We start from the raw sequence: 8,125 nt of genomic DNA on the forward strand, positions 1-8,125 counted from the left end.
CTAAAGAAATAGAAGCAGTCATTAAAAATCTCCCCACCAAAAAAAGTCCAGGGCCAGATGGTTTTAGTGCAGAATTCTATCATACCTTCCAGGAAGACCTAATACCAATTCTCTTCAAACTATTCCACAGAATAGAAACAAAAGGAATACTACCCAATTTGTTCTATGAAGCTACAATTACACTCATACCTAAGCCTCAAAAAGACCCAACAAAGAAAGAGAACTACAGACCAATCTCTCTTATGAATATTGATGCAAAAATACTCAATAAAATTCTGGGAAACAAAATCCAAGAACATATCAAAGCAATCATCCATCATGATCAAGTAGTCTTTATCCCAGGAATGCAGGGATGGTTCAATATTTGGAAATCCATCAATGTAATCCACTACATAAACCAAATGATCATCCCACTTGATGCTGAGAAAGCATTTGACAAAATTCAACATCCCTTCATGTTAAAAGTCTTGGAAAGATTAGGAATTCAAGGTCCACACCTAAACATAGTAAAAACAATATACTTCATGTCAGTAGCAAACATCAAACTACATGGAGAGAAACTTGAAGCAATCCCACTAAGATCAGGGACTAGACAAGGCTGCCCACTCTCACCCTACCTATTCAATGTAGTACTGGAAGTCCTAGCTAGAGCAATTAGACAACAAAAGGAAGTCAAAGGGATACAAATAGGAAAGGAAGAAGTCAAAATTTCACTATTCGCATATGATATGATAGTATTATTAAGTGACCCTAAAACTTCTACTAGAGAACTCCTAAACCTGATGAACAACTTCAGTAAAGTGACTGGATATAAAATCAACTCAAACAAATCAGTAGCCTTCCTCTACTCAAAAGATAAACAGGCTGAGAAAGAAATTATGGAAAAGACACCCTTCACAACAGTTACAAATAATATAAATTATCTTGGAGTGAATCTAACAAAGCAAGTGAAAGATCTGTATGACAAGAACTTCAAGTCTCTGAAGAAAAAAATTGAAGAAGATCTCAGAAGATGGAAAGATCTCCCATGCTCCTGGATTGGCAGGATTAATATAGTAAAAATGGCCATCTTGTCAAAAGCAATCTATTTATTCAATGCAATCCCCATCAAAATTCCAAATCAATTCTTCATAGAGATAGAAAGAGCAATTTGCAAATTCATTTGGAATAACAAAAAACCTAGGATAGCAAGAACTATTCTCAACACCAAAGAACATCTGGGGGAAGCACTGTCGCTGACCTCAAAATATACTACAGGGCTATAGTAATAAAAACTGCATGTTATTGGTACAGAGACAGGCAGGAAGATCAATGGAATAGAATTGAAGATCCAGAAATGAGCCCACATACCTATGGTCACTTGATCTTTTACAAAGGAGCTAAAACCATCCAGTGGAAAACAGACAGCATTTTCAGAAAATGGTGCTGGTTCAGTTGGAGGTCAACATGTAGAAGGATACAAATCAATCCATTCATATTTCCTTGTACAAATCTCAAATCCAAGTGGATAAAAGACCTTAACTTAAAACCAGATACACTGAAACTAATAGAAGAGAAGGTGGGAAAGACCCTCGAATACCTAGGCACAGGCGAAAAGTTCCTGAACAGAACACCAATGGCTTATGCTCTAAGATCAAGAATTGACAAATGGGACCTCATAAAATTGCAAAGCTTCTGTAAGGCAAAGGACATTTTCAGTAAGACAAAACGGCAACCAACAGATTGGGAAAAGATCTTAACCAATCCTACATCCGATAGAGGGCTAATATCCAAGATATACAAAGAACTCAAGAAATCATACTGCAGACAACCATATAACTGTATTAAAATGGGGTACAGAGCTAAACAAAGAATTCTCAACAGAGGAAACTCGAATGGCTGAGAAGCACCTTAAGAAATGCTCAACATCCTTAGTCATCAGGGAAATGCAAATCGTAACAACCCTGAGATACCACCTCACATCAATCAGAATGGCTAAGATCAAAAACTCAGGTGATAGTAGATGCTGGCAAGGAAAGCAGAGAAAGGGAAACACTCCTCCATTGTTGGTGGGATTGCAAGCTGGTACAACCACTCTGGAAATCACTCTGGCGGTTCCTCAGAAAACTGGACATAACATTACCTGAGGATCCAGCTATACCACTCCTGGGCATATACCCAGAAGATGCTCCAACATATAATAAGGACATATGCTCCACTATGTTCATAGCATCCTTATTTATAATAGCCAGAAGCTGGAAAGAATCAACATGTTCCTCAACAGAGGAATGGATACAAATAATGTGGTACATCTACACAATGGAGTATTACTCAGCTATTAAAAATAATAAATTCGAGAAATTTTTAGGCAAATGGATGGATCTAGAAATTATCATCCTGAGTGAGTTAACTCAATCACAAAAGAACACACATGGCATTTACTAACTCTTAAGCAGATGTTAGCCCAAAAGCTTGGCATAGCAAAGACTCAGCCCCCCGCAGACCACAAGAAGCACATGAAGAAAGAAGACCAAAAGTGGATGCCTCAATTCTACTTAGAATGAGTAACCAAAATACTCAAGGGAGCAAATATAAAAATAAAACATGGAACAGAAACTGAAGGAGGGGCCACCCGGTGACCATTCCACCTGGGTATTCATCCCATGTACAGTCAGTCACCTAAGCTAGACACTGATGTGGACGGCTGGAAGAGCGTGCTGTCAAGAACATGGTATAGCTGTCTCCTTAGAGGTCTGCCAAAAACTAACACATTCAGAGGACTATCCTCACAGTTAACCACTGATATGATCAAGGGTTTCCCAATGGAGAACTTAGAGAGAAGACTGAAAGAGCAGAAAGGGTTTGTGACCCCAGGAGGAAAGCAACAATACCAAACAACCAGAGTCCCCCAGGGTCTAAACCACCAGCCTGGGAGCACATAGGGAGGGACCCATGACCCCAGCAGTATATGTAGGGGAGGATGGCCTTGTGGGGCATAGGTGGGAGAGGAGTTTCTTGGTCCCATAAAAAACGAACACAGAGTGGGGGGGGGAATGTGAGGGTGGGGAGGGGGTAGTTGGGGGTAGGTGCGGGCAATGTCTCATAGAAGCATGAGGAGGGGGTTGGGATAGGAGGTTTCTGGGTGGTGGTGGGAAGTGGGGTAAGGGGATAAAATCTGAAAGGTAAATATAATACCCAATTTAAAAAAAAAAGATGAAAAAATAGAAAAAACGGAGAAAAAAGAAAAAAAGAAAGAAAAATAGGAGATTTAATAACACAAATGGAAGGACTTAGAAATTTAGGAGGCAGTTTATGTTAATGGAAAGGGCATCATAGAAACTGGTAAATCACACCCTCATAAAAGCACAAGGAGGGCTGGGTGGGATAAGGGGTTCCTGGGTGGTAGGGAGAATGGGATAATGGGATAATGGGATAGAATTTGAAATGTAAATATTATAACCAATTAAAAAAAGGGAAAAATGAAAAGTTGTTAGAACCAACATCTTTAATAAAATGTCAGCCCTCTAGGAATTTTTTTTTCTTGATACTAAAACTTTTTCTGAGAATTGTATATTGCAGAATACACAGCCTCAGTATATCTACTCATCAAGCAAACTGAGCAGACCTGCTCAAACCTCCGATGTCCTGGAATGCCATCTGGATGCAGTGAAGACACACCTTCAGAAGCTTATCAATTTACTCTTCCCCCACCCCTCTTCTAGTATCTCAATGCCTATAATCAGCTTGAAGAAGTTGAAGAAGAAAAAGTGCCCCTATTCCCTGGGCTTGGGGATTAAGGTAGTTAATATTGGTCTGTCTTTCTAGGGGAAAGTAGTGGTTTTGTTGGAACAGGGAGGATTAGCTAGGAGTTATTGCATAGCCATAACCTATTGGTAGAAATCTGTATAATTAGTATCAAGATGAAGTTATAATTTCTTAAATGGTACAAAATTTACTTTTATTTCAAATTTAAGGTTTTCATTGGTACGAGCTTCTTATTGATATAAAAATGAGATGAATATTGATACTCTCATGGGCATTGTGCTTGTGTAACACATTTAGGAATATGAGGCTTAGACCCAGTCCTTCTTTAACTTTTTTAACCGATTTGAGATGGTTAGCCTGTGAGTTAAGGGACTATAGCAAATTCATGGCTTGGAGTTTATTGTTAGAGTGTTCTCTAAGTTTTATTTAGAAATAGCTGAGTTGAGTTAACAGACAACAGTCCAGAATATGTTACATGGATAGTTGGTTTTCAAAACATCAGAAGTCCACAGAATTGATGTGACAAACATTCTGTATTAATGTTCATTTTGTTTAGAGACCTGTCTGCTTTTGACAGCTTCCTGTATTGAATTCTAAGAAGAAATTGAGCATCTTTGGAGTTATTCCAGTTGTGGTGAGACAGCCACTAGGCAAGAATTGCCTCTTTCCATCTACAGACAAATTACTGTCCAGAAAAGGACACACTTGCAGAATAGTCGACTGATTATATCTGCTTAGACAGAGTAAGCAGCCCTTAATAACTCTGTATCACTAAGGCCTGTCAGATGATTCTGGGCCAGAAGGCTGAAGATTTGATGCTGCAGTGTTCTGTAGTATAGGGGCTTTCCAGGTGTTCAGCGGTCTCTATAAATTGGCTAAGTTTTTAAAGCTATGCTTTGTGCTTCCCATAATTTCAGTTAACTCAGTCATTCTGGATTTCTGACAGGGTTGAAGACCTATAGTCTCATAGCCAGTCCTGGCTATTTAATTTGAGAGAAAAGATCTGAGTGGATGGTTTTCAGCTGGCATTCATTCTAAGCCAAGAAAAAAGCCAGGTTCAAAACTAACTGTTTTAGTTAGGAGAGATGACAGAGGTTTTGGTTAGTCAACAAAATGATGGACTGGGTATTAGGACTATTTTATACCTCACTGGTACAAATTGGCACAATTATGCTCTAATTGTATTTTGAGAGAAAAGTTTTATTTTAACAGGAAGGGTGGTATGTAGGAGCAGCTAAGGTGGGGTGCATACTGAGAGGAAGAGAAGGAGTAAGGAGAGGAGGAGAAGAAGGAGAGGAGAAGCTAGGTGATGAGAGAGAGAAAGAGAGAAAAAGACAGTCGGGGCATGGAGGCAAATGTTCACATGTCTCCACCAGTCAAAGACAGTTTATATATCTAGGTTGGGTTTTGGGTTACACTTCTGATTGAGCATTACCAAATGTATAACGCCTTTGACTAACATTTAAAAAAATTGTATAAAAGCAAAAAGGAAAAGGGGGCATGGGATAGGGGTTTTCTACGGAGGGGAAATGGGGAAAGGGGATGGCATCTGAAATGTAAATAAAATATAAAATAAAAAAAATTGATAGGCATCATTTTGTTCAGCTGTCTCACTCATATGTGAAGGAACTGGAAGCCCAGGGAAGGTCACACACAAAAGTGGAGTATTTCCCACTGGTCCTTTCCCTTGTCTATCCTCACACCTGGTCTCCCCTTCATTCTATTCACCCTCCCTACTCCTTCCCAGTTACCATTCCTCCTCAGAATCCTATGACTATTTTATTCCCCCTTCTGAGTGAGATTCAAGCATATTTGCTTGGGACTTCCTTCTTCTTTAACTTCTTTGGGTCTGTGGACTGTATCATGGGTATCCTATACTTTATAGCTAATATCCACTTATGCATGAGTACATATCACGCATGTATTTTTGGGTCTGGGTTATCTAATACAGGATGATATTTTCTAGTTATATCTATTTTCCTGCAAAATTTATGTTGACCTTGCGTTTAATAGCTAAATAGCATAATAGTGACACAATTCCATTGTGGAAATAAACCACATTTTCTGTATCCAGATGGCCATAAACATAAAAGAAGCCTGCAGAACCCCAAGTAGATTGGACTCAAAAAGACATTACTCCTGTCACATAGTAATCAAAACTCTAAGAGCACAGAACAAATGATATTAAAAGGAGTAAGGGAAAATACCCAAGTAACATATAAAGGCAGACCTATCAGAATTACACAAGACTTCTCAACAAAGAATCAAATGCCAGCCAAGGCTATTACACCCAGCAAAACTTTCAATTACCATAGATGAAGAAACCAAGATATTCCATGACAAATCCAAATTTAAACAACGTATTTCCACTGACCCAGCCATACACTTGATAAGAGAAGGAAAACTCAAACACAGGAGGCAAACTATTCCCCCCACAAAAAGCAAGAAAGTAATCATCTCACAACAAACTCAAAAGAAAAGAACCACACAAACAATACTACCTCTAACAACAAAATAACAAGAACCAACAATCATTGGTCTTTAATATCTCTCAACATCAGTGCACTCAATTCTTCAATAAAAAGACATAGGGTAACAGACTGGATACTTGAAAAGAACCCAACATTTTAGTGAATACAGGAAACACACCTCAGTGACAGAAGCGATTCTATCTCAGAGTAAAATGATGGGAAAAAGAATGACAAGAAAATGATGCCAAGAAACAACCTGGAGTATGTATTCTAATATCCAGTAAAGTAGACTTTCAACCAAAATTTATCAAAAAAAGGGGGAAGGATACTATGTACTCATCAAAGGGAAAAATCTACCAAGATGAACTCTCAATTCTGAACATCTATGCCCCAAATGCAAAGACACACATTTGTAAAAGAAATATTACTAAAGATCAAAACACATATTGAAATTTACACAATAGGAGTGGAAGACTTAAATACACCATTCTCACATTTGGACAGATCTTGGAAAAAGAAACAAAACAAAGAAACATTTAAACTAACAGACATTATGAACCAAATAGATTTAACAAATACCTACAGAACATTTCACCCTAAAACAAAATATACCTTCTACTCAGCACCTCATGGTACCTTCTTCAAAATTGACCATGTGATCAGACACAAAACAAACTTCAACACACACAAGAACATTGAATTAATCCCATGTATTCTATCTGACCACCATGGAATAAGGCTGGTCATCAACAATAAGAAAAACAACAGAAAACTTACATACACATGGAAGCTGAATAACTCTTTATTCAGTGATAACTTGGACTGGGAAGAAATTAAAAACTTGCCAGAATTTAATAAAAATGGAGGCACAGCATACCCAAATTTATGGGACAAAAATGAAAGAAGTGCTAAGAGGAAAATTCATAGCACTGAATGCATTCATAAAGAAATTGGAGAGATCCTACATTAATAACTTAACATCACATCTGAAAGCTCTAGAACAAAAAGAAGGAAAAAACACCCAAGAGGAGTAGTCAGTAGGAAATAATCACATCCAAGGCTGAAATCAACCAATTAGAAACAAAGGGAACTATGCAAACAATCAACAAAACTAAGAATTGGTTCTTTGAGAAAACCAACAAGATAGATAAAACTATACCTAAACTAACTAAAGGGCACAGAGACAGTATCCAAATTAACAAATTTAGAAATGAAACTGGAGACACAACCAAAGAAACTGAGAAAATTCAAATGGTGAAATGGATAATTTCCTAGCTAGATACCAGGTACCAATCAGAATCAGATAAACTATCTAAACAGTCCCATAACACTTAAGGAAACAGAAGCAGTCATTAGAAGTCTCTCAACGATTAAAATTTTATAAAAGCAAAACAGAGGAGGGGGATGGGATAGGGTGTTTCTAGGGAGGGGAAATAGGAAAGTGGGAAATCATCTGAAATGTAAATAAATAAATAAATAAATAAATAGTCTCTAACCTCCCCCCCCAAATGCCAGGATCAGATGGTATTAGTGCAGAAATTCATCAGACCTTCAAAGAAGACCTAATACCAATACTTCTCAAACTATTCCAGAAAATAGAAACAGAAGGAACACTACCTAATTCTTCCAGAAAGCCACAGTTATGTTAATGCCTAAACCACACACACACACACACACACACACACACACACACACACACACACACAGAGTTTAGAACACTAATTAATCTCATAATTATAAACTGCAGGTATTTGAACCAGCTCCCAACCAGGTTCTTATACTGGAGAATGTGTCCATGACACCCCCTCTAGGAAGACCATGACAATCAGTCATGTAGAGACAATTCTGAAAATCCTTCCACATATCATTAGAGCATCACTAACATCTCAGACTGAACCAATGAGAAGATT

The sequence above is a fragment of the Arvicanthis niloticus genome, chromosome 9 (assembly GCF_011762505.2).
Source record: "Arvicanthis niloticus isolate mArvNil1 chromosome 9, mArvNil1.pat.X, whole genome shotgun sequence".
Classification (NCBI taxonomy): Eukaryota; Metazoa; Chordata; class Mammalia; order Rodentia; family Muridae; genus Arvicanthis; species Arvicanthis niloticus.